The sequence below is a fragment of the Camelus ferus genome, chromosome 16 (assembly GCF_009834535.1).
Source record: "Camelus ferus isolate YT-003-E chromosome 16, BCGSAC_Cfer_1.0, whole genome shotgun sequence".
Lineage (NCBI taxonomy): Eukaryota > Metazoa > Chordata > Mammalia > Artiodactyla > Camelidae > Camelus > Camelus ferus.
The window spans coordinates 7,692,162-7,716,362 of record NC_045711.1 but is presented as its reverse complement, the minus strand read 5'-3'; the positions used below and the strand labels follow the sequence as shown (position 1 = coordinate 7,716,362).

The 24,201-nt window shown below is 43.6% G+C and overlaps 1 long non-coding RNA gene across 1 annotated transcript; it reads right to left on the bottom strand.

The window, feature by feature from the left end:
• Positions 1-11,697: 11,697 nt before the first annotated feature.
• On the bottom strand, positions 11,698-20,281 carry LOC116669194. The gene is made up of 3 exons (XR_004326548.1): positions 20,143-20,281; positions 19,860-19,861; positions 11,698-11,708 (listed from the first exon to the last, which is right to left on the bottom strand). It is a non-coding gene; the product is annotated as an uncharacterized LOC116669194 (long non-coding RNA).
• Positions 20,282-24,201: the final 3,920 nt, after the last annotated feature.

The following is a 24,201-nucleotide window of genomic DNA, read 5'->3' as shown; positions in this document are numbered from 1 at the left end:
GAGGATGCAGTTCCTCGAGGACACCTCCAAGAACACAGGGCAGGTGGGGACAGGTGGAGGGGGCACGTTGAAGAGCAAACAGAGACAATCTAGCACAATCTCTTACCCCATCTCCAGAAACACCCCCTCTCTTCCCAAGACTCCTGAGCAGAACTGTTTATACTGTATGATAAACTTGCCGTATTGTCCTCGTATTGTTCAACTGACTATCCTTTTCCCAAAGACACACAGAACAAAGAGCTATTTGAAAGTCAGACTCATTCCTCTCATTCATACATGTATTTCTGACATCTAGCCAAGTACTTGGGAATGAATAAGTACTAAATAAATATGGAGTGAATGAATGTGTTCCTCTATCACATTTTTTCCCCTAAAGCCCCCTTTGGAATCTGGATGACCTAGAGTGATTCTAGATTAGAAATTTATCAGTGAATTGGATACATCAAATGAATATCCTCCTTTAAACCCCAGCTAGGGAGCAAAAATGATTTGCATAAATGATACTCCATGCCTCGTTATGCTGTAATGGGTGGCACATTAAGTTGTGAGGAATCGAGGAACTTGAATGTAAGCTCAAGTTATGTAGGTGCCCAGGGGGAATATCATATGGAAAATGTGTACCTTTTCTTCATGGCCTCTTTACTTGGATTTTTCATATAAATTACATTGTTTGGAGAAAGAAACTAGAGGACTTAATGCTTTGAACCTAAAGCAACCAGGATGACAGTTGGGTGCACGGTGAGAAAAGCAAACCAGGGCATGGGAAAGCAGAAGACTGAATGGAGACTGGACATTGACTGAAGGGCACGTTTGAGGCTGGGGCTGACACAGCCATGGTTGTCCCCAGGGACAAGATTTTCACGAGGCTGACTGGATTCCTAACCTAACCAATGAGCGAAGACACATCTCTGAAGTATGTCAATATGTCTTGGGCATTCTCATGCTACTGGGTTAATTTTTAATCTGGAGTTTGGAGGTTGTGTAAGTTTCTTAGGGCCGCAATTACAAATGACCACCAACTGGGTGGCGTCAGACAAGAGAAATTTATTCTTTCCAGTGGTGCAGGCCAGGATCTTGGAATGAAGTTGTCAGCAGGGCCATCCTGCCTCTGAAGGCTCTAGGGGAGATTCCTTCCTTGCCTCTCCCAGCTTCTGGGAGCTCTGCACTTTCCTTGGCTTCGGGCATAACTCCAGTCTCTGCCTCTCTTCACAAGCCTTTTTCCACTCTTTGTCTCCTCTGTGCCTGTATGTCTCAAATCTTGCTCTCCTTGCTTTTGTTGGATTTAAGGCCCATCCTAAACCCAGGATGATCTCACCTGGAGATCCTTCATTTGAGTGGCAAGGATCTTGTTTTCAGATAAGGTCACATTCACAGGTACTGGGAGTCTAGAAATGGACAGACCTTTTGGGTACCGCTGTTCAGCCAACTGCAGAGGTGATGCTGGTTCTGATTAGTCAGGCTCCTTGCCAAAGCCAAACTGTTCCCTTGAGTCTACCTTCTCTCATCTTCTTGAATCTAGGATCTTGCTCCCATCCATTATTTCCATTTCCTCTTCTGCATCTTTAATGTTTACGCCTTGGTCCTTCCCTTCAGGTTACAGAGGTGTTCACTTCCTGCCTAAATGTAAACAAACCAGCTTCTCTCTGCCTGATTCTACCTTTGAAATTGAAACCTCTTTCCAACACCACCACACCTCACAAGATCCTCACTCCCCAGCATCAATCCAAGGAGTGACCCTCCTCATTTCACTTCTCAACGATTTCTGGGTTTTACTCTCATCTTTCTGAAGTAACCTAAACTCAGGTTCTCTTTGGTCCTTCTGACCCTCTCTACAGTGTCAAATTCTCTTGGCCATTTCTTCCTGCTTGAAATTTCTCTCTTACCTCAAGGAGGTGTCAAGTCAGGGCTTAGAGAAAAAAACTCCCTCAGTTCCTTCCTGCCTAGCTGCTAATGGATTATTGCTTAAACTTAACAATTGTTGTGTTCCCTCCCCTCCATGCCACATGGGTTGACTTTTCTTTAAAAAGTCCACTGAAAGAGGAAGTAACATTTCCAACGACCTATCAGGTAATCAATAGGTGGCTTCTAATTTTAAATAAAAGAATACTTACTAGCACAAAATGCCATCCCTATCCCCTTTCCCAATGTCGTGCTGCCTCTGTTCTGCAGGTTTGAGCCATCTAGCTAGTCTTAGCTAGCCATCACCTGGCCTCAGGAAGGTATCCAAGACAAGGAGACAGCCCGGTGCTCTGCAGTTTCATAAGACGTGGATTTAGACTCTGACCCACAAGGATACTTTCCACCTTCTTTCTACAGCAGGGCAGATCCAGGGGCCTGCAGTGCACCATGGCCCCTTGCTGTTCACAAATTGGTCAGTCTGTGTGTGTGTTGCCTTGCTAACAAGAGAAGAAGGATTTGTGATTTTGGCTACTGTTTAGACTCCTACCAGTAGTGGAGTCTGTGTTTGGCTGCTGCTCCCCTACAGTTTTGGTTTTACTTGTTTTCTTAGAAAAGCATCTATCCATTCAATCAAGATAGTCAAGGCCATTGGAATAAATCTGTATACAGTATTCTGCAATAAAATTACAACTCCTTCTCTAGTGGCAGTTATGTCTCCTCTTATACCTAATGTTCCTCGTTTGTGTTTTCTCCACCTTTCTTTTTATTTTTTTTAATGGATCTTTTCAACAAGCCAGCTTTGGGTTTTACTGATCGGGTTTTACTTATCTATTTCACTGATTTAGTTTGATTCAACTTTTATTGAGATATACATACAAGAAGGGGCACATAGTACAGGACAGTGCATTTTCACAAAGTGGACACACTCGCATGATTAACACTAGATCAAGAAACAATGGTACCAGCATAGCAGCCCAGAAGACTCCTATGAGCCCATCCAGTCAACTGCTCCCCAAGGCTAGCATTATCCTCCCTCTGAACAGCATAAATTCTATTGGTTTTTCAACTTCTTATACAGTGTACTTACATAAAACACATATGCTCTTTTGTGTCTGATTTTGCTCACCAGTATGACAACTAGCTCATCTATAGCCTACTTTGAGTGTTACCAGGATTGGCGACGATGAGTGTCAGTTACCTGCACAGAGTCTGGCTATAGCATATATGTGTAAGTGGCAGTTATTACCTGCTGATGGGTGAAGTGGGGAATTGAGGAGCATGTGCAGTAGAAAAAGCTCAGCTAATTTATCGTGACTGGTTCCCAAACACGTCCTGGTCAAGAGCAAGATTGGAAGACCTATGTTGGAAAGCAAGATTTTGGTAACTCATTTCCAATTGCCTGATGGCATGATAAGTACCAGGTTTTATTATTTTTCCAACAGTTCATTATAAAAATTTTCAAGCCTATCGAAACATTGGCTTTACAGTGAACATGCATGTACCTACCACCTGGATCCTATAATTAACATTTTGCATTATCACCTATTTATATCTGTCCACCAATCCATTTTTATTTTTTATTCATTTCAGAGGAAGTTGCAGGCTTTAGAAGTAGGTTTTTTTTTTTAAAAAAAAAAGATGAAATTCACATAACATAAAATTACCCATTTAAAACTGAATAATTCAGTGGCATTTAGTACTTTTATGTTATACATCACATCTAGCTAATTCCAAAACATTTTTATCAGTCCAAAATAAAGCCCCTCACCAATTAATCCATTATTCTCCATTCCTTCTTCCTCCCAGCCCCTGGTGGCCACCAATCTGCTATCTGTTTCTGTGCTCACCTATTCTAGATACTTCATGTAAACAGAATCATACAATATGTGACCTTTTGTGTCTGGCTTCTTTCACTTAGCATACTGTTTTTAAAATTCATCCATCATGCATATCAGTAACGTCATTCCTCTTTATCGCTGCATGATATTCCACTGTGTGAGTATACCAGAGTTTGTATGCCCATTCATCCACTGATGGACATTTGGGTTGCTTTCACCTTCTGGCTATTGTGTATCTGTGCATTTGTGCACAAGGATTTGGTTAAGTCCTTGTTTTCAATTTGGGAAGTATATACCTAGGAATAGAATTGCTGGATCTCTGTTTAACTTTTTGTGGAACCGCCAAACTGTCTTCCTGGTATGGTAGTAAAGTTTTTAAAGTCCTGGGAAATCTTTTGCACAAGATGGGCATACTTGTCATGAGATTAGATGTTGTGCCTCTGTGGCCAGCTGTTAGCAGTGATTTAGCCCCAGTCTGGTGCCTCTGATTAGCCTTCTTTCTGGGTAAAATACACAGGGATTTTGTGGCACATGAGAGGAGATGCTGATCAAGCAGGCTTCAGTTTCCTCTTATCTCCCGTAGGGTGTGTCAACTCAACTAGCAGTGGAGGGGCAGAGTGGGTAGTCTTCTGGGACACAGACTCCTTAGTTAATGGTTCCCGTTGTGATCAGGGAGTCTCCATTCCAAGAAACTGCCACATGGAGCAAGACCCCTCTGATACCACCCGAAGCAGCACCAGGCCCCATCATGGTTTCCTGGGTTATGGTAGGTGCGAAGCACAACAGATTTGGGTTGGCGAGAGAGGAATTTGCCAAAGAGAAGCATGGGAGCAGCAACCCCTGGAATAGACACTGACAGCTGGCGGGAGATTTCGGAGGGCTGCCCTGCTCTGCGAGCCTGAGAAAACAGGAGACATTCCAACTACCGCATGATATCATCTGCGCCTGAGTAGCATTTGTTTCTAAACTATGGATTTAATTGCTGTTCCATTGGCTCCTGTTTCTTCTTTCCCCAAGAAAAATGGAATCTTTAAAATTCCCATGAAAGCACGTTCAGTTGCCATTTCTGTTCCAACTTTAAGACAGAATCATCCCTAATAATGAAAACAAATCTGTTATTGGCAAAGCAGTCCCAAGCGTTGCTTTTGGAGAGTCAGGAAGGGGAAGCAGAAAGCAAGCGTCAGAGCAGGCCAGGGATTGCAACAGATTAATAAAGGCTGTTTGTAAACAGGCCAATAATCCACCATATTTGCACAGCACATAATCACAGGAGAATCCCATTCACAAGAATTTGGTCAGGGCAGCAGAGGGAGTGCCGGTGGGTCTTGATTTGCAGATGAAGAGCTTCAGATCAAAAGGGATATGCAACTTATTCAAGGCCATAGAGCTAGCAGGGAACAGAGCCAGAGCTCAAATCCAAGACTGTTTCCAGTGTATGAGGAAAAGAGACTGATCGTCCAAGGCATAGCAGAAATAAAACTTCAGAGTCGCATGGAACCTGGTTTGGGCTGTTGGGACTGTGACTCAGTCACTGACCAGCCATGTAACCCCGAGTAGTTCACTCAGCCCTTGAGCTTCACTTTCTTCATTTTTAATGGAGATGATGCTACTTACAAGATTAACGTGAAGATGAAATAGTGTGTAAATGTAGCACTTCACATGCGAGCAATTCCAGGTGCTCAAAAAGTATAGCTTTCCAGCCCCAACTAGATCATACTGGCAGAGTCTTGAAAATCTATTCCCACTATTTCTTCAACCCTTGCTCTTTTTCTCAAAGTGACCTAAACTGCACATGCTCTGGTCCCTGCGCAGAGTGCTTCAGAAATATTAGCCTCGACATAAGAACAACTGGGGCGCTTCGAGATGAGGAGACACTTTGCAGTCCAAGGGTAGGAAGGATCCATGTTCATTACTTAACTGGGATAAACATTCATTCATATGTACAGCTGTCAGGAAGCAAGACCTGATCAAAGGCCCGTCAGTCACGAGGCTGGCTTTGCAAAGGGCCACTCCGTTAAGGCAGTGAATTTAACATGAAGGGGAAGAGGGAGTCAGAATACTGCAGCTTGGTACGTTGTGTGTCAGCTGAGTGTTTTGGTCCTAGTTCTGCAAGCTTTTTCTAACGGAGGTTAACCCGGACCCTGAAGGCTGACTGTATCAAACATCGATGGCAGGTGTGAGCAAAGGGTAGCATTTCATCCCCTTGTCAAACTTCTGAATTGGGCAAACTTGAGAACAAGACTAAGAGGCAGAAATGTCCAATTTCACAGAAAATGCTGGTCCCCAAAGGCAGAAGTAAACCTTTCAGGCCATTATGGGGCAGAACAGAGCTGACTGTCTTATATCTGCTGCAGAATTTGGAACTTGCCAGGCTTTGGAAAGGTCATTCAGAGTGGAACTTTGTACACTTATGTTCCAATAGCACTGTGCTTTAATGTGGAATTCTATTCTGTGACAATTCTAATATTAATGGTAATATTTATACCATTATTCTAAGACCAGACAGTGTGAGACACAAATTAATAAGCATTTGCTCAACACCCACGGGGCACCAGGTGCTGCTACAATGGGGAGAAGGATTGCAGAAGTAGGTGAAGAGATAAATGATTTAATTTATTTTCACGTTTTGTAAGCACATTTGCATTATACAAGCACCGTGCACATTTGTATAATCTGCTCATTGAATGAATAAATTGACAACGCATGGTGGAATTGTCTGCATTATGTGGTGAGGATATAATTGCTGTTATTGTTATAATTGACCTCATTTGCTGAGTTCCAGCTATGGGGTGGGGGTACCACGTGGGGACAGCAGGGGGCAGTAGTTAAGAGCACTAGCTCTGAAGCCACATCACTACGTTTGGATCCTGACTCTGCCACTTCCTAGCTGTGTAGCCTTCAAAAGCAGCTTGATTTCTGTGTGCTTCAGTTTCTCTCTGGGTAGAATGGGGATGGTAACAGTGGTACCTGCTTTGCAGGACTACCATAAAGACCAAGTGAAATAACTTTTGTAATGTGATTAGAACAGTCCTTGGCATGAGGTAACAATAATCATTACAACAATAACACACACTCACACACACACGCAGACACACACACGTACACTGGGCAGTGTGCCCATTTTATGAAGGAGGAAGCTGGATCCTAAAGCCTCAGGTGCAGAGTAGGCTGGAAATTCCAGTTGCTCTTGCTCTGAGTACATCCTCCTCCCACAAAGCTGGCGGCATCTTGGCAACAAGCAGAGCATGCTGAATATGAGCACCTGCTGCTGTGATGAGGCAGAGCTCTCTTGTGCCTCCTTCTCTAGAAAGGAGCATTTCATGAGCATGTACACATCCCATCCTTGCTGGAGCGGGAGAGAGTTGCCACTTGCAGAACAGTCTCTGCCTAAATGCACGGGGGCTCTAAGAAAGAGATTCCTGCCACACTTCTGAAGTACTTCTTCAGTAGTCTGTCTACAAAAAGAAATGCAACCTCAGATGTGCTCATCTGAGACATCAGTCTCCCCAGGCCCCACTCTGCACTCACGGTGGAGAGAGCATGATTCTGAGGATCTGTGGTATGTTGGAGATCCTAGAATCAGGGCTAGGCTGGGTGAGATGAGAGTTTTAACTTGGCCTCACCCAAAACAGGACAGTCATTGTGTTGAGGAGAAATCAGAGTCCAAGAAGAAACCAGGGATCAAGGCAGAGAAGCAGTAGAAAGTGCCCATTCTAAAGGGCAAGGGAGTAAAAATCACAGACAGGTCAACCCTGGAGCTGAGATAAGTGGGCATTCAAGAGTGAAGCCTGAAGCAGGGTTGGGTCGGCAGCTCCAGACTCCAGACAGTCTGTGTGGACTGCTGGGGAGGGGTGCATCCAGCTGGGAAGGGGCACTGGTCCCTGGAGGCTTGCTTGTTTGAAAGGGGCTATGCACAGCTCGAGTCAAACAGGAGCCCCTTAGCTTATAAAAGGCAACTGTAGAGTTTTGAGTCTAGTGAGAGTCAATCTGATGTCGAGTTTTCTCTTCAGTCTTATAACAATGTGGATGCATTAGGAGATGTTTGAGTCAGTGCCACATATCAAAACCATACCTGTGCTCAGCTGTGTCAGAGAGGTAATTTTGTGGGAGAAGCAGGGAGATGAGAAATACTAAAGTCTTGTTGAGAAAACATTATCAGGTAGCATTTCTCTTCAGTTTGTCACCAACCTATCATTACACAAATGAGAATTTCATTAGCCCCAAGGGAGAGACTTGATTTCTGGTGTACCTCTGGGACTGTGATGTTACAGTCAATGGAGACAAAAGATCTTTGCTAAAATTCTGCATTCTTGGCGGATCACTTTGTGTCTGAACATGGAGGCAAAATACTGATCAGGAGTAGTCAGGAAAGGGGACTCACCCACCAGACCAAGTTATATCAATGTCTTTGTTGTTTGATACAAGTAGATCATTTTGGAGGGAGGTTAAACTTTGCCTGTGATGGCCTTAGTCCTGAGCTAGGAAGATGATCCTAACGCACCCAGAGCACGGCATCTGCACTGTACTGGGCGACTACTGAATGTTTCCATTTTACCCATCAAGGGTAAAGGTAATTCTTGAATCAGTGTTTTCCCTTTGAAAGGATAAAAGGATCAAGAACCTAGGTGTGCAGTGCTAGGAGGTCCTTCATAAACAGGCAAAATGGGCCCCAACATCACAGGGGAATCCTGTGGAATCTGACACAAATATGTCTTCCAGATCTCTCAGATCCTTGACCCTAGCCTGCTTCCTCAGAACCAGCCAGCTCTAGTCTTTATTCTAAATCAGTCATGTGTCTGTATGTGGTTTTGGTACTCCTTGGACTGGCTTACTGGCTCCTGTTATTTCTGCATTTGGTTTATTTTATGCATTTCTTGAAAATTCTTTCCTCCCCTTCTCTGGCAACTCACTGGCAACTTTAACAACTAACTTGAATGCTGATCTCACTCTGTTTATGCCTCTCCCAAACTCCTAGGGTTCTGGACTCTAAATGCACTGGTAATGATAGATGTGCTTTCTCTTCCAACTTGGAGTGTTGACTACATTTGGCAGCTTCTTGGAGGTGTTTCCTGAGATACCTCTTCGCGGTCCCAGGAGGTACAGGTTGTGACTCGTCCACTAGCTGTAGGCCAGGCTTTTTGCAAACACTGTGCTAAATACATAATCTTGTTTAAGTCTCACAACAACCCTCAAGAGGTAATTATTGTAAACCCTATTTAATAGAAAAATTTTACATTGCATCCTAGCCTTGTGTTGTTATGATATAGAGATTCTGGATTTTGTTATACTTCTCCAAAGAGTTTTGATACTGTTTTTCAGCAGGCTGTAACTTAGACTCAATTTGCACAAGACTGTCTTGCCTCTGATAACTGGCAGTTCATATCTCAGTTCAACTTTTTTTCCTTTAGCTAGGTCGTTTGCAGTCTACTTCATGCATATGCAGTTCAAGGGTCAGCCAGAGATTTGGGCAGAGTTAATGCATAGAAGCTGGGGCTCCCCTACTCTGGCATTCTTCCTGGGCTTCCCTCTTCACTTTCCAGAGTATGTGACTGCTTTGGATTCTGTCTCTGATTCCTCAGACCAGAAAGATGGCAAGCTGTCCGTTAGTCCTTCAGCTGGCCTGTGTCACACCATGACTGTGGTCCATTCTCAGGACAAAGTTGCAACAAAACAGGGAACTCACCCTCTGTTAATCTCTTCTTCCAAGTGTTAGCTCCTTTCTAGAACTCTGCTTGCTTTTGTTGGCTCTTCAGAGCCTTCGGGTATATTTTGTCCTGTGAATATTTTGTTCGAAGTCTAGCTCTTGTTTGTGGAGATTGGTCTACTGGGCACTTACTCCATCACAGTGAAAGTAGAACTTCAGATAATGTTCAACAACTGCTATCAGTAACTACTACCTTTATCATAATTTTCATGACCAATGTTCTCTTGCTGAGTCACAGAATCACAGATTCCATGGGCAGGCATTGTGAAGTGGACAGACAAAAGGAATCAAGACAGATCTCTAGAATGTAGCGTTTGTATCCCTCTGCAAGGTTTGCGAAGCAGTGGTTCTCCAGAACTCTGTGGGAACATCACGCTTTCTGAGTCCCCAGGTATATGTGGGGAGGAGGAAGGGTCATTTTCTTGAGTAAAAGCAGTTGGTGAGGTGTTAATTCTTCTCCACCCATGTCTCCCTCAGGGAACACATAGCTAACAGCTCCCACTTTGGAGGCAGGAGACCTGCCAAAGTACATCATACCAGCAGGATGAGACTGGACTGTGTTTTGAAGTGACTCAGTAGGCAGAAGCACATTTTTTCCAAGTTCTTTGTGGCTCCTAGTGGGTCACAGAAGAAGGCCAGCTCTGTCTTATAGCCCTTGCTGATGGAGCTAGGAGTTTATCTGTGGGACAGGAGCCCCAAGGTATGTTTCCTATAAGAAGTGTGACTGTGCCCCTGGCAAGGGCTGAAGGGAGAAAAGACTGCTGCTGGGGAGATCCTCCATGCCAGGGGGCCGCAGAAGCTGATGCTCCTGACAACCATGCACTCCTCTAGTGCCTCCACATCACAGAAACCACTCACAACCCACTGCACCAGTTTAGAAATATGAACACTTCTTTCTGCCTCCCCAGTGTCCTGGCCCCAACAACACACACCACAGCATAGCCATTATCTTTAGTGCCTGGGCCAAATGGGGGATGACATTGGCAGTGGGAGCCAGCAGAGGTGTGCCAAGCTAGATGATGGCATGAGGGACTGTCACTCCTGGGGACTGATCTCTGCCCCAGTTATCTCCCTAAGCTGGGCATAGTCAAAAGAACTGGAATTAAAAAGAGGAGGAAGGAAAAGGTCCATCTGAACAATGCTGTGAGAATGAGATTGTGGACTAGACATTGTCTAAGATTTTAATAACTAGGACTGAGTTAAAAAAGGAAAAACAGAAATGATACAAAAAGAAGCTGCCTGCTCTAGGCAGATGGAGAGTTGAGAGCCTGTAAAAGAACTTGCAGTTCTAAGGGTAAAATGGGCTTTGCGTCTGAGCCTGACCGGGTGGTAGGTCTTTACACGTCCTACATGCACAGAACCCCACATCTAGGATCACTTATATGTGGAGTCTGAAAAAAAGGACACAAATGAACTTATTTACAAAATAGAACAGACTCACAGACATAGAAAACAAACTTACGGTTACCAGGGGAAAAGGAGTGGGTGGAGGGATAAAGTGGGAGTTTGGGATTTGCAGATACTAATTACTATGCATAAAGTAGATAAATAACAAGGTCATACTGTATAGCACAGGGAGCTATATTCAATACCTTGTAATGGCCAAAATGAAAAAAATATGAAAAGAAATATATATATATATAAAATATATATTCATATATATATATAAACTGAATCACTATGCTATACACCAGAAATTAACACAAAATTGTAAGCCAACTATACTTGAATAAAACAAGAGCCCCAAATCTAGGTCCTGTAAAGAAGATTGATAGATTTGACATGGTAATTTAACCTCTGTAATTGAGAGGCATCCTCAAAAGACGAAAAGATGAGTGGGAGAGTAGTAGAACCTATTTACAACATATAAATTCAAAAATACATCAATGAAAATAACCCAGAGAAAAAGGACATTTAGGCAAATCACAAATGTGGACACATGAATGGCTAAGAAACATAAGCAAAAGGCTTTGTTTCTCAAGGATCAATTGAAATACAAATTAAAACAAGGAAATACCTTTTTTCACCTGTTCGACTAACTAAAGTATAACTTTTTTAATATCCAGTGTTGGTATGTGATGGGGGGAGAAGTCACTCTCTATCTCATGATGCTGAGGTCCGAGTTAGAATGATGCAGTCTTTTCAGGGGCAGTTAAGAGTACCTGTCAGAATTGAGGTGTGCCTTCCCTTTGAGAAACCATCACTTTCAAGAATCTGCTTGTAGACAGTCTTCCAAGTGTATAAGGTTAAGCATACAAGGGTGTTCACTGCCACATGACTTGTAATTGCAAGAAATCAGAAGCAATCTACATACCCAGCAGGGGAACTGTTAAAGAAAGCATGGCAAATCCACATCATTCAGCATCCAGGATTCAGGATTCAAGAATACAACTCAGCTGTTACAAAGAATGAAGCACTTCTGTGTGAACAACAGAGAAGCTTGTCCAAGGAACTGAACCTTACTGTGTGTCGGAACTTTACCTTAATTAACCCATTTCATCCTCTAAGATTACATGGCTCTGTGATTGGTACTATTGTCACCTGCCCCCCTCCCCCATTTTAACCAAGGAGGCAAACAAGGCCCAGAGAGACTGCGTAAATCTCCAGGGTTAGGTTTAGAATTCCTGTCCTTAACTGTTACACAACACTGCCCCTCATGTGTGTGTGTGTGTGTGTGTGTATGTGTGTGTTTCATGTGTTCACAGAGACATGGAAAGGGTGTGGCTTTTGGAAAGATAATAGTACAGTGTATTTCTGTAGTGTGCCACCCAATTCTCCCTTGCAAGCAAACAAGGCACACATTTCCCTACACATTCAAAGGGTTAGCTACTGGGGGCTCATAGTGTTACCAGAGAGTAGGATCCTGTCTTGTCACAGAAAGAATTCAGAGATGAGACCCAGAGGTCAAGAAAGTAAAGTGACGACTTATTAAGCAATAGTACCCTCTCAAGGGGAGAGCGGGCAGACTCAGTAGCTATGCTGAGTTCCTTTGGCAAGCTGGTTACATGGGGTGTAAAAATGAATGAGCAGAATATTCATGGAGAAGGAGGTGTTTGGGGTCATATTCTCTGATTTTCACCCCAGCTCTTTCTGGGAGGAGGAGGGATTTTTGTCCTTAGTTAACCTTGATCATGGTGTTGGTGCATGATGGGTACTTCTTATCTGCAAGGCTGATTTTATTGTAATGCGGGCTTAATGAGCAAAAAAGTTACATTCGGATGCTGGAGATTCCCGCCTTTCCCCACCTTTCTTTGTTTGCCTCCAGGACTCTTATCACCCCAGAATGCGTGGTTTCCTGTAGGTCTGGAGGTTCCTGCTTTTCTTTGTCTGCCCAAGGACCCCATTGTTTACAAGATGTATGGTTTCCTGCCTCTTGCCCCATGCCCCACTTTCTCTGCTCATATCTAGCTCTCTGCCTGCTCTAACATTATCTCACCCTCCCCGCCCCACCCCAGGAACTGCCCTCTGCTGAAGGGTGCTGCCTTCTCCAAGTTCACACCCGCTCCTGCGTGGGCTGAGGGATGGCTCACATCCAGTGAATGGTGGAAGGGGTGCCATATAAAGGCTGTTCCCTCCCTTCAGGGCCATTCTGACCATTCCTCCCAGCTCCCAAGCTCCCCTGTGAATCCGCAGCAGCCTTTCTGGAAGCAACATCCCAGTTCAGCTGCTTCCTCTGCCCATGCCACTCCTCCATGGCTCTGGTGACCAAGAACACTCCTTAGTCACCATTGTGCAAGCTTAGCCCCACCTCAGAGTCCATTCCTCAGGGAGCTGGAAGGTGGGGAGTGGAGGGGAGAGGAGAGAAAGGGACTTGCATTTAATATATATTTCTATTTTGTTGAATTTTGTCCAATGAACATGCATACATATATTAATTTCCAAAGGGCCAATATAAAGCATAAAAACATAAAATTAAGTGTGGCTGTAATTCTATAGCCAACAAAATTGGACCCTAGAATCTGACTGGAGATTTGTGTCTAGGAAAGAAAATAGCAGGGCTCTCATTTATTTTGCATGGTTCTCACCTGAAAAACTAGAATGCTTTTCTACTGTGCCCAGGTTTTCTCTCCTGATGCAACACCTCCCCCACCCCTGAATTTCCCTCTTGCTTCTCCAAATTTTGTCTGAAAGGTTTGATATTTTTGAGTCTCCATGGGCTCTGTTATCAGAGAGTGAAGGACCCCTGCTGATATTCTCTCAAATCCCTGCCACAGAGAATGGGAGGCACTGAACCTTGTCACTGTCCCAAATCTTTTGTATAAAAGCGAAACAAAAGAGCCATGCCTTTAGATCACTGAGAGAGAGTAAGATATGTTGATAGAAAGAAGATTGATTTAGTGCTTAGGACAGGAGCCCAGTAATTTTCACGTCTCCATTTTACTTGTAAAATTGGTGCCCTGTTTGTCCATTCATCTTCTGTGCATTCATTTATTCGTTCATTCATCAAAAGTTTGTTGAAGTGGGGAGGATATAGCTCAAGTGGTAGATCGCGTGCTTAGCATGCACAAGGTCCTGGGTTCAATCCCCAGTACCGCCTCTAAAAATAAATAAATGAACCTAATTATCTCCATCCCCCCAAAAAAGTAAAATTAAATAAATTTTTTTAAAAGTTTATTGAATGTTTATTACATGACATGTGGTATGCTTTTGGGAGGTATATTGTCTTTATCATGGTCTAATGAAACAGCACAGTGACTTACTGATGGGTGAGTTACTCTCTGGATGTTAGAAGGTGCCATTCATGGACTTGGTCTGGAGGAGGACAGCCTGCTGTTGTACCTGTCACAGAGAGCTCTCTAGGGTTTAGGTAAATTTGAGAGGATAGTGGATCATTCTAGTCTACAGAAAAAGCTACTGCAGAATTTTCTTTCCTGGGTGATGGCTGAGATTCCACATTATACCATGTGAAATGGAAGTAGATTTTCTGTCCGATTTAGATATCAGTGACATTGTGATGGCTGCCAATGGTGAAGCAGCATGTTGCCCTTGAAGAATATTGGAGTGAGTGCTGAGATTATGAGCTGATGGTCACACATGCAGATGGGAATTGCAGGAAAGCAAAGCAGGCACTCAGGGAATGCATAAATGAATAAGGGAATGAAGGAAACTCAGCTGTGCCTAGAAAAATGCTTTACTTGTTGTAGGTGCTCAGCCAACATCACTAAAACAAGGTGGAGAAACTAAAGCATCTATACTGGGTAACTTTCTACCTCTCTGTCTTCCCTCCAATATATTTTAAACAACTACTGTGTGTCAGGCCCTGAAGGCTTTGCACGTGTTAAGTCAAATCATGCTTTGTAATTCCAAGCAGAACTGCAGTTTAAGATGTGCCTCTGTGTCCAGGGGAGTGAGAGCAGAGAGAAACAAAAAAAGCTCAAAAGTCAGTTCCCATGTAGTTTTTGCACTGAAACCTAATTCCCTCTTGAAACTATTCTTTTGACAGAGAATCTGCTCTTGGAACAACAGAAGCATTATGTCAGTGCAGTGATCACTATTTTTAGATTCCCATGGTCTGACGTGGAGTGTGAAAGTGGAGCTGTCCAGGAGCGAGAGGAACAGGCAGCCAGGGAGCAGGGACTGCTGGCATTGTGGACACTCAGAGAAGCGAGCTGCTAGAGGGAAATCCAGGCTGACGTTCACGCTCAGCTGCACTGGAGATTAGATAGGACCTTAGCTAGTGGAAGTCACCTTGGAAGGTTCGCACGTGGTTAGGTCTGAACACCACTTGTCTGTTCTTGAATAGTCATCTGACAGCAGCAGAAGAGGCATACTTAGGTGAAACCTTGCTGATTTGACACCAGTTGACAAAAAGAAGAGTCAAATTCAAATGTCCCCAGGCAGGTACTGTGGAGGAGAGAAGCAGCCAAGTGAAAATGATGGCAAACTGGAGAGACTGTGCTTTGCGGAAGGATCATCCGATACTAAATTCAAGCCTGTTAGAGCCTTGAGGGAATTCAGACCCCACAGTGTCATAATTTACAAAGTTTCAAGAGAAGCAAGAAATCTCGACTTTTATTGAACTCTCTCAATATTTTTAAAAAGTAGGCACTATCGAGAGACACAGATTGATTAGGCCTCCCCAGTGGGATGCCCCAGATGGCAAATGGTCCTCATAGTCAGTGATGTAAAGGAAACCAGAGAAGTGCAGCAGGTGTTGTCATGGCGACCAACTAGGGGTCCAGATGATGCTGCGGGAGTATAATTTCCTTCCTTCTTTCCTTTTTGCTGTTTTGGGTTTGGCATTTAGAGAAAACCCAAGAAAGGTATTGTGAAGAAAAAAAACCCCTCCTTTTACCTGTAAAACACATTTGGTTTTTCTTTCACACTGCTCGCCTAGCTTTTCGGCAACTCTTGAGAGGTTCCTTGTGGTTCCAAGGTGACTTTACTGCCCAACTGATGGGTGAGCTGTATATCTGAGTATGTCAAGAAGTGCTCCAGAAGTTTTTCCACTGGATAAGGGCATGGCCCTTCCTGATTTGTTATTACTGTGTATTTGGGGAATTAGTAGGAAAAGTGGAGAAGTGAAATGTCATTGACCTGGGCCCAGACCTTTTGTCCCTCAGTCTGAGTTTCCTGAAACCATCATGATCTTTTGCCTTATTGTCTCTGCATTATAAGTGAGGATAACTCACTTGGTTCAGAGAAGCTTGTCCAAAGTCACTCTGTTAGCTTGTGCCAGAACTGGCTTAGGTCTCTAGTCTCCCAGACATGGAGCAGTGATCCAGCTGAAATCAGTTTTCTAATTGGCAAAATAAATGTGCTGATTTGTTCATCCATTCAACAAATATTTGTTGAGCTCCTCACATGTGCCAGCTGTTTAGTGATTAGACTAATATTTCATAGTCAAATATTTCATAGGTGTATCTTTGCCTTCATTGGTTTTGTGGGTTAAATGTAGAACCTCCAAAAGATATGCCAGTAACTTAATTCCCAGAACCTGTGAATATGACCTTATTTGGAAAAAAAAAAAAAAAAAGGTCTATGCAGATGTAGTCAAGTTAAAGATCTTGAGATGAGATCATCCAGGATTATTCCAGTGGGTTGTAAATCCTATGACAAGTGTCCTTATAAGAGACACACAGAGAATAAATGCACAGAGAAGACCATGAGAAAATGGAGGCAGAGATGGGAGCAATGCAGCTACAGTCTAAGGAACACCAGAAGCCACCAGGAGCTGGAAGAGGCAAGGAAGTATTCTCCCTTAGAGCCTTTGGCAGGAACGTGGCCCTGCCGACTCCTTGACTTTGGACTTCTGGCTTCTAAAACTCTTGAGAAAATTAATTTCTGTTGTTGTAAGACACTAAGATTGTTATGGCACTTTTAGGAAACTCATAAAATTGGGTTCAGGCCAACCAGCTGGCAACTTGATTCTCCTCTTTTGTGGGCCCACTGCCTGAGGACTCTCAGGGCTTTCATGAGGCAACAGCACAGTTTGGTGCCACTCAGAGCTTCCTGCCAAAGGAGCAGTCCAAGATGGCCCCTTCTGCCTGGGTTACCGTGATCTCTGCCATGTGACATTGCCACCCTTAGGGCAGCTGGTTCACCAGGAAAGAATATCTGCCTCAAGGCTGCGAGGGCTGTGAGGTAGCTAGAGGAACATTTTTGCCTAATAAGACTGTGAGTGAACATAATGAACCAATCAGATTCTCGCCATTGTAGAGTTTGAATCTGAAGCACTAGATAGCAGTTGTTGGGAGATACAAAAGAAAGACACATGAAGAACCCACAAGGCAATGAGAAACATGAGTGTATGGAATTATCAGCCACAAGGCTTTAGGTAAACTGAAGCTATGGGATAAAGCATGTATACTTTTAAAAATCAATTTGTTAGGATTGAAAGTGGAAACCCCTTCCACTGGCAAAAGAGCTCGGTTTCCAAGTTGGAGTTTTCAGTGTCTTCTGGCCTGCCTCCCCACTTGTCAGTGCATGTACGGGTTTCTCCATCTGAGGTCCTTATCAGGCTGACCAGGGGCTTCACCCAGATTCTTCTTCTTAGGCTTCTTACCTGAACCACATGTTGCCATTGTTCTTGGCCTTGGCAGCAGGCTTGGCTCCCTGAAACCGTGGTGGGCTTTGGTCCAGCCCACAAATGTCTTCTCCCTTCCCCCTTCCCCCTTCCCCCATCCAGGGAATAGGCACGCCATCCTAGAGAAGCTTTGTGAAGAGTCATAGAAACTGCAGTGCATGGCTGTGTGTTCCAGCTCCATGTCTAGCACCTGGCTGACACCTGTTCCTTAATGCTGCTCACTGATAAAAAGAGTAATAACACAATAACTATCATCTGTTTGACTACAGGATCGTGTCAGCTGCCACAGTGGGAATTTTGCATGAATTATCTCTGGTCCTCCCAATAATTCTGTCAAGGGCATGTTACGATATCCTTTTTAAGGTATTATTAGCAATATTTATCTGGAAGGGAGCTTGCGAAGGTCATAAACAGTGTGTATGAAAGGGCATGTAGAAAACGTTTCAGTGTTAGTTGTTGCAGCTGCTACTGTCGATACTGAAGAGAGAGCTCAGGAGGCTAAGTAAGTCCCCCCCCCCCCCAGGTGACAGAGATGGCACTGAGGAAGCCAGGATTTGATCCCTGATCCGTTTGGTCTCATGTTCATACTTCCTGGGTCTGCGTGGGGAACTCTGACTGCTAAGCCTTAGCCATGGCTGAATCTGCTGACATGACCTGGGTTGCCCTGGAAGGGAACCCCGTGGGCACTCACAGTCATTAGGGGAGTGACTAGCTCACTAGGGGAACACTGACCGTGACTCCTTACTTGAACTTGTCAGTTGTGTGGAGTCCCCTGAAGGTCTTGCTGCCTTCCAGAGAGGCTGTGGTTTCTTCTTCTGGGTGGTATCTCTCAGCTCAGCACCTGCTGAGACTTCCTGCCTCCAGCTCTTTATCCCCACTGCCTCCTTTGCCCTTCAGTGCTGTTCAAACCAGTGGAATAACAAACTGGTTCTCTTTGCATTAGAGAGTGACATCCATTTCCATTCTCAGCCCCAAGAAGAGCTTTCAGAGGGGTCCCATTGACCCATGTGTTAATTGCAGTCATTTCCAAAGCAGCCATCCCAACTCCTCAAAGGTGAATGCTTTGATGGGGATATCTTACCAGTTCTTCTAGACAAGGAACTGGCACACCACCACTGCAGAGCAAGTCCAGCCCACCTCATGTTTTTATAAAATTTTATTGGAACGCTGCCACACTCATTCATGTGCATGTTATCTGTGCCTGCTTTGATACTACAGTGGTGGAGTCGAGTGGCTGTGACAGAGCCTGATGGCTCACAAAGCCCTTTGCAGAAAAGTTAGCTCACCTGTGTCCTAGACTATGGCCACATACCAGTGTGTATAATGGTTTACTGAGAACTCTTAACCCATTAGGCTTTGGCATGAAAGGTCTTATTAATTCCAGTAACCATCTTTAACTAGACTAACTTGTTCTTACTTCTCTTACTTCAGCTCACCCTTTAATGATGTCTTGGTCCACTTCCATGATTTTTAGCCACTTTGAGTTATTAAAAGTCTCATCCGATAAATGGGTAAATGTAGCCTGTTTTTGCTTGCTTGTTCTTTATTTTAAATATTACTTTCAATCTCTATTCGATGGCCCTAGGTACTTGCGTAGAACATATAACCTGCTGCAAGATACCTCCCCCATCTCCCCTTTCCTGGTCACAGAACTGCCGCAGTTTGGGAGGGAAGAGGAGGAAGAATGGGGAAAGCTATGAAGTCCTTCCTTTATGGGGTAGCGTTGCATTCCTCTCCTTGGCTGGCCAAACCTCCTGATGCAGCTCAGTGTCTATTAGCCTTCAGAAGCTAGATTATGGTTCCAACAGACAGTGTAGACAGTGGGTCGATTCCCAGGCATTGGCAGCCCCTGAGGCATCTGGCCACTTTAGCCAGCTGATTCCCAGCTGGTGGTGACCACCCCCATCTCTCTGATGTGTCCTGTTTGCATCCCTGCCCCCTAGTACAGCATACATCCTGTCTGTAGCTACCACCTCATCTACTCTCCCAGTCCTTTCCAGGGGCATGAGTCCCTCCGTCTGCCTCTCTCTTGTTCTCCCTTCCCCTGACTGACACCCACCAAAGGAAATCACTTCAGTCCTCCCATTTTGCAGATACTAACCATCCTAAGATGGGGCTCTCTTGAACCTTCATCTTCCCTTGCATATCCCTCCCCTTGGGGAGAAGAACAAGATGCTTCAACTCCTATAACCTCATGAGGACTAATAACATCTTCAGCAGCTCTGCTGAACCTGCCTGGAGGAGGGAAAAGGAGGCAGGTGACTGATGCTGGTAGGTACCTGCTGGCTGCTCCTAGCATGGCTTACAGAGAGGTAGCCACTGCCAGCAGCTGGTGGCTCTCTTAAGAATGGGCGGTGCTTAGCAGAATTTGTCCTCATCTTTGGACCATAACCACTAGGCTGAGAAGAAAAACTATCCCAATTGACATTTAGAGAAAATTGTGTTTGTACGTGGAAGGGGGAAGATGAAAAAAGAGAAGAGGCTTTTTTTCTTTTTGAGAAAAATAGGACATATTCTTTACTATGCTGGAACTCCTTTTTATCAACTCAGCAATATATTGTGAACACCCTTCATCTTTGCACTTATAGATCTTTATCCATTTTTTTAATGTCTACTGAATACCCCATCATATGACATCCCCTAATATGTTTATCCATTCTGCTAACAGTGGGCACTTAGATTGCCTATACATTTTCACTACCATACATGATGCTGCAAGAAATAGATTTGCACGCATATCTTTGCACATGATTATAATTATTTCCCTGGAAGGTATTTCTAAAAATGGCATTGCACATCAGGGCATGAGCATTTTTAAAATTTTAATAATTCTAAAGTGGGCGTGTTAATTAATATTCCCATTAACAAGGAATTAAAAGTTTTTTTTTTTCTTTCACCAATAGTGAGTAGTATAAATCACTTTAAGCCTTGCTAGTAAGAGCTGGGGGAAGTAGTATCATCTTTTTTCTTGCCCCTAATGTAATTTGGTTCAATTCAATAGATACATTTTGAGTACCTGTCAGGTCTAAGGCACAATGGTAGGAAGAAGACACAGGCCTGCCTGTATTCCCAGGAAGATGCAGACATAGAAAGGAGGCTGTAGGGTGGAAGGGTAGCACTGTCTTTGGAAGCAGAGACAAGGATTCCAACTGTGGCTTTGCTGTTAACCATCTCCAGCACTTCTCTTGGTCTCTGTTTCTTCATCCCTCTGTGTGCGTGATAATACAGTTGTGCTTGGCACACATTGGCCAGTAAATGTCATCCGCTTACCACTACTGCAAGAGAGACTTTGCTTAGTGTAAACAAGATGAAATGGAAAAATCAGAATGAAAGGATTGACTCTGGTTGTTGAAAGGGGAGGATATCTGGGAAAGAGCCACAGAGTTGAGTTGGACTGACTTCTTGGTCAGATGGAGCTGCCAGGGAACGGCTGTCATGGGAAAAGGAATGAGGAGGAGAATGCTGGGCACGCTGGAGGCGGGAGTCGGGTACAGGAGGCAGTTCTGAGTCACTGGAGCCGAGAATGCTGGGGAGTGAATAGGATTTGGCCAGACTGTGGGGGGCTGAATACCAGGAGAGGGTGAGTTGTTTAGTTTTCAACCTATTCACAATAAAGAGAAACTGAAAATTTTGAAGGAGGAGAAAACACAGGCAGAGAACAGTGTTTTACCTGAAAGGTAAACTTTGTAAGGATTTCTAACATGCCATTTTCAATTTGTTCATGTACTAATGTCTCCTTATAAAACAGTGACCCCAAACCACAATAAACTAAAATAGCAGCGTCTCTTTTCCAATCTACAGAAGAAATTTAGATGTAGAATTGCCTGTGCCTAGGTTTTGCTCCTATCCTTTTTACCCCCTTTCTTTCCTAAGTCTTTGGTGCCCACAAACACTGTCTACACTAGACTCTAATGTGAAGTCATGTCTGGTTTATCGTAAAAAAAAAATGTTCTGTAGTATTCTCTTTGTTTTAACATGCTTACCAGTACATTGTGATATTTACAACAAGCATGAGGAATTCTAGGTCTCCATCCCTGGGACACACTGGAAAACCATTTCTGTAAAAACTGTGAGCATCTTCAGGGCAGAGGCTGCATTATTCATTTCTGTCTCCCTGAAAGCTTGTTCAGAGTTGGAAGGTGGTAGCGCCTCAAAGAAAATCTATTAAAGTCAATGAAATACTCAGCTCTGTATATAATGTTAGCATCTGAAAGTAGAGATACAATTAAAGTCGTATACCACCCCAGCAAAGAAGTCAGCAAATGGTTCAACATAAATGACAGACACAAAATTAAAATGTGTTAATCAAAATGACAAAACAAAATGAAACCATCGGTATGATATAGCAAAGTCACTAAGTAAAATTGTGCAATTGATATTGCAGCATGCATTTTAAATAAATATGGTTTACTCATCAATTAAAATTTATTTTTCATACACCTCACTTTTCTTCCAAACAAATGAAGCGCATGCATGCGCGCGCGCACACACACACACACCCCATTCGTTTCTCACTAACTCAATGCAAATTACCCACAATACTCAACATTCTTTTTACCCCAACAGACACATGAATGGAAACAGATTGTTGAACCAGTTTTAACAAATCTGGAGCAGCAGTTTCTTTGTTGAAAAAATATTTCCACTTATCAAAAGATGTTGTTCCCTGAAGGGAAGTGAACACTGTGTTCAAGGCACTGACTTCTTTATACAGTAAATTGGGAGCAAGTTCATTTTTCCATGTTGATATCATCCAGATATGAATGACTTCAAGCAAAGAGGGGGATGCTCAGGACTGGCCTAACTCAAAGCAGCCAGAAGATATGTGGTTAATTTTCAAATAAAAGCCACTTGTTTCAGAATATTGTGACTGCAACCAGGGCTTCAGAGGTAAATGTATTAACCACTTTGATTGGTAAATGATTTTGCAATATGTATGTACCTTTCATTGGGTACGTGAAGGGGTAGTCCTCCACCCAACTTAGATAATTTCTGGAACTAAAATTAAAATATATCATTGATGTCAACCAACCTTATTTGATGGCATTTCAGATAGTACTTACCTTGAAACCTTGAAAGTTGCAGCAAGATACACAAATGAAGAAAAGAAGACGAAAAGACACATTATCATAAAGCATATGTTTACAAAGGAAAAATGATGCAGCCTTTCTGTACAAGGGCCCGGACCTGGCAGGGAGGAAGAGCTGGTGCAAGTAGGAAGTGGTCTGCGCTGTCCTCGGTCCTGCCCAGAGGAACCAGCGGGTACTGCTTCTTTCCTTTCCTTTCCTTTGTCAGCATCACAGTCTAGGCACAGAGAACAAGGTAGTGTGTTGGTTTTCTAAGCTTGTGTAACAAAGTACCATGAATTTAGTAGCTCAAAACATCTGGTTATTAGCTCACAGTCTGTAGGTCAGAAGCTGGTGGACCCAACTGGGTCTCTGTGTAGTGTCTCGAGGTCAAAGTCAAGGTTTGTTGGCAGGCTAGCGTCTTGTCTGGAGGGTCTGGGGAAGAACCTGCTGCAGGCTCATTCAGGTTGTTGGTAGAATTTTGTTCTGTGTAATTATAGGATTGAAGACCCTATTTCCTTGCTGGCTGATGGCTGGGGGTTGTTCTCAACACTGAGGCCACTCCTTCAGTCCTTACATGTGGCCCTCTCCATCTTAAAGCCAGCAAAGGTGCTTCCAATCTTCTCAGGCTTTGAATCGCTCCGCTCTCGCCAGAGAAAACTCTGCCTTTAAAGGACTCCTTGATTAAATTAGGTCTACCTAGGTAATGTTTCTTTGGATTAACTCAAAGTCAACCAATTAGTAACCATAATCACACCTGCAAAATCCCCTCTGACATGTGATGTAACCTAATCAGAGGCTTGATGACTCATTGTGTGCACAGTCCCAGCAGTCAGGGCAGGGAATTCTGAGGAGCAGGGTCATCCTGGGATTCTGCCTACCGTGGGAAGTGTCCTACCACAATGGCATGGGATTAAGTCATTTGTTTTTCTTACTTTGTTTCCAGCACAAATAGTTTGACAGCTTAGTGGCTAAGGACTTGGCTTGTGGTGTCATCTACTTGGGGCTTAAAACCCAGCTCCTCAACCGTGGCTGTGACCTTGGGCAATTAAAAGTCCCTTCTGTTAAAATGCTTGTTTTGAACATGCAAATTATTCCAAAGACATTGCTACATTAGGGAACAATTCAGGCGTAACACAGATTTCACATTTGCTAACACGTAATTTCCTCCTCAAAAAATACTAGGTGAATGTAGGAAGCTGCACCCAGGAATAAAAACTGCCATCTGGGAATAGTCAAAACTTGCACATTTCAAACGACTGTCTCAGTCCACTGCCTGTTATGAGTTACACCCGTCCAAGGAGTGTTACAACTTTCCTTCTGATTTCAGATAACCCTCCTTCCCCCACTACACAAGCTGCAGCCCTCCCAATGCTGGCTATCTCAAGTATTGCCTTTTCCAAGGTGAAGTGCCATTATGTAGTGTTTATGTATTTCTTAACCATCTCCTGTGCTTAAAACTGAGCTGCTATTTTTATCAGTTTCCTACCTTTATTTAATGTGTCACTGACTTTTGAGCGTTGCGCACTGTTATGGATTGAATTATGTCCCCTGTCCTAACCCTAGTGCTTAGAATTTGATCTTATTTGGAAATACAATCTCTTCAGAAGTAAATCAGGATAAAATGAGGTTGTTAGGATGAGCCCTATTCCAATAAGTCTGCTGTTC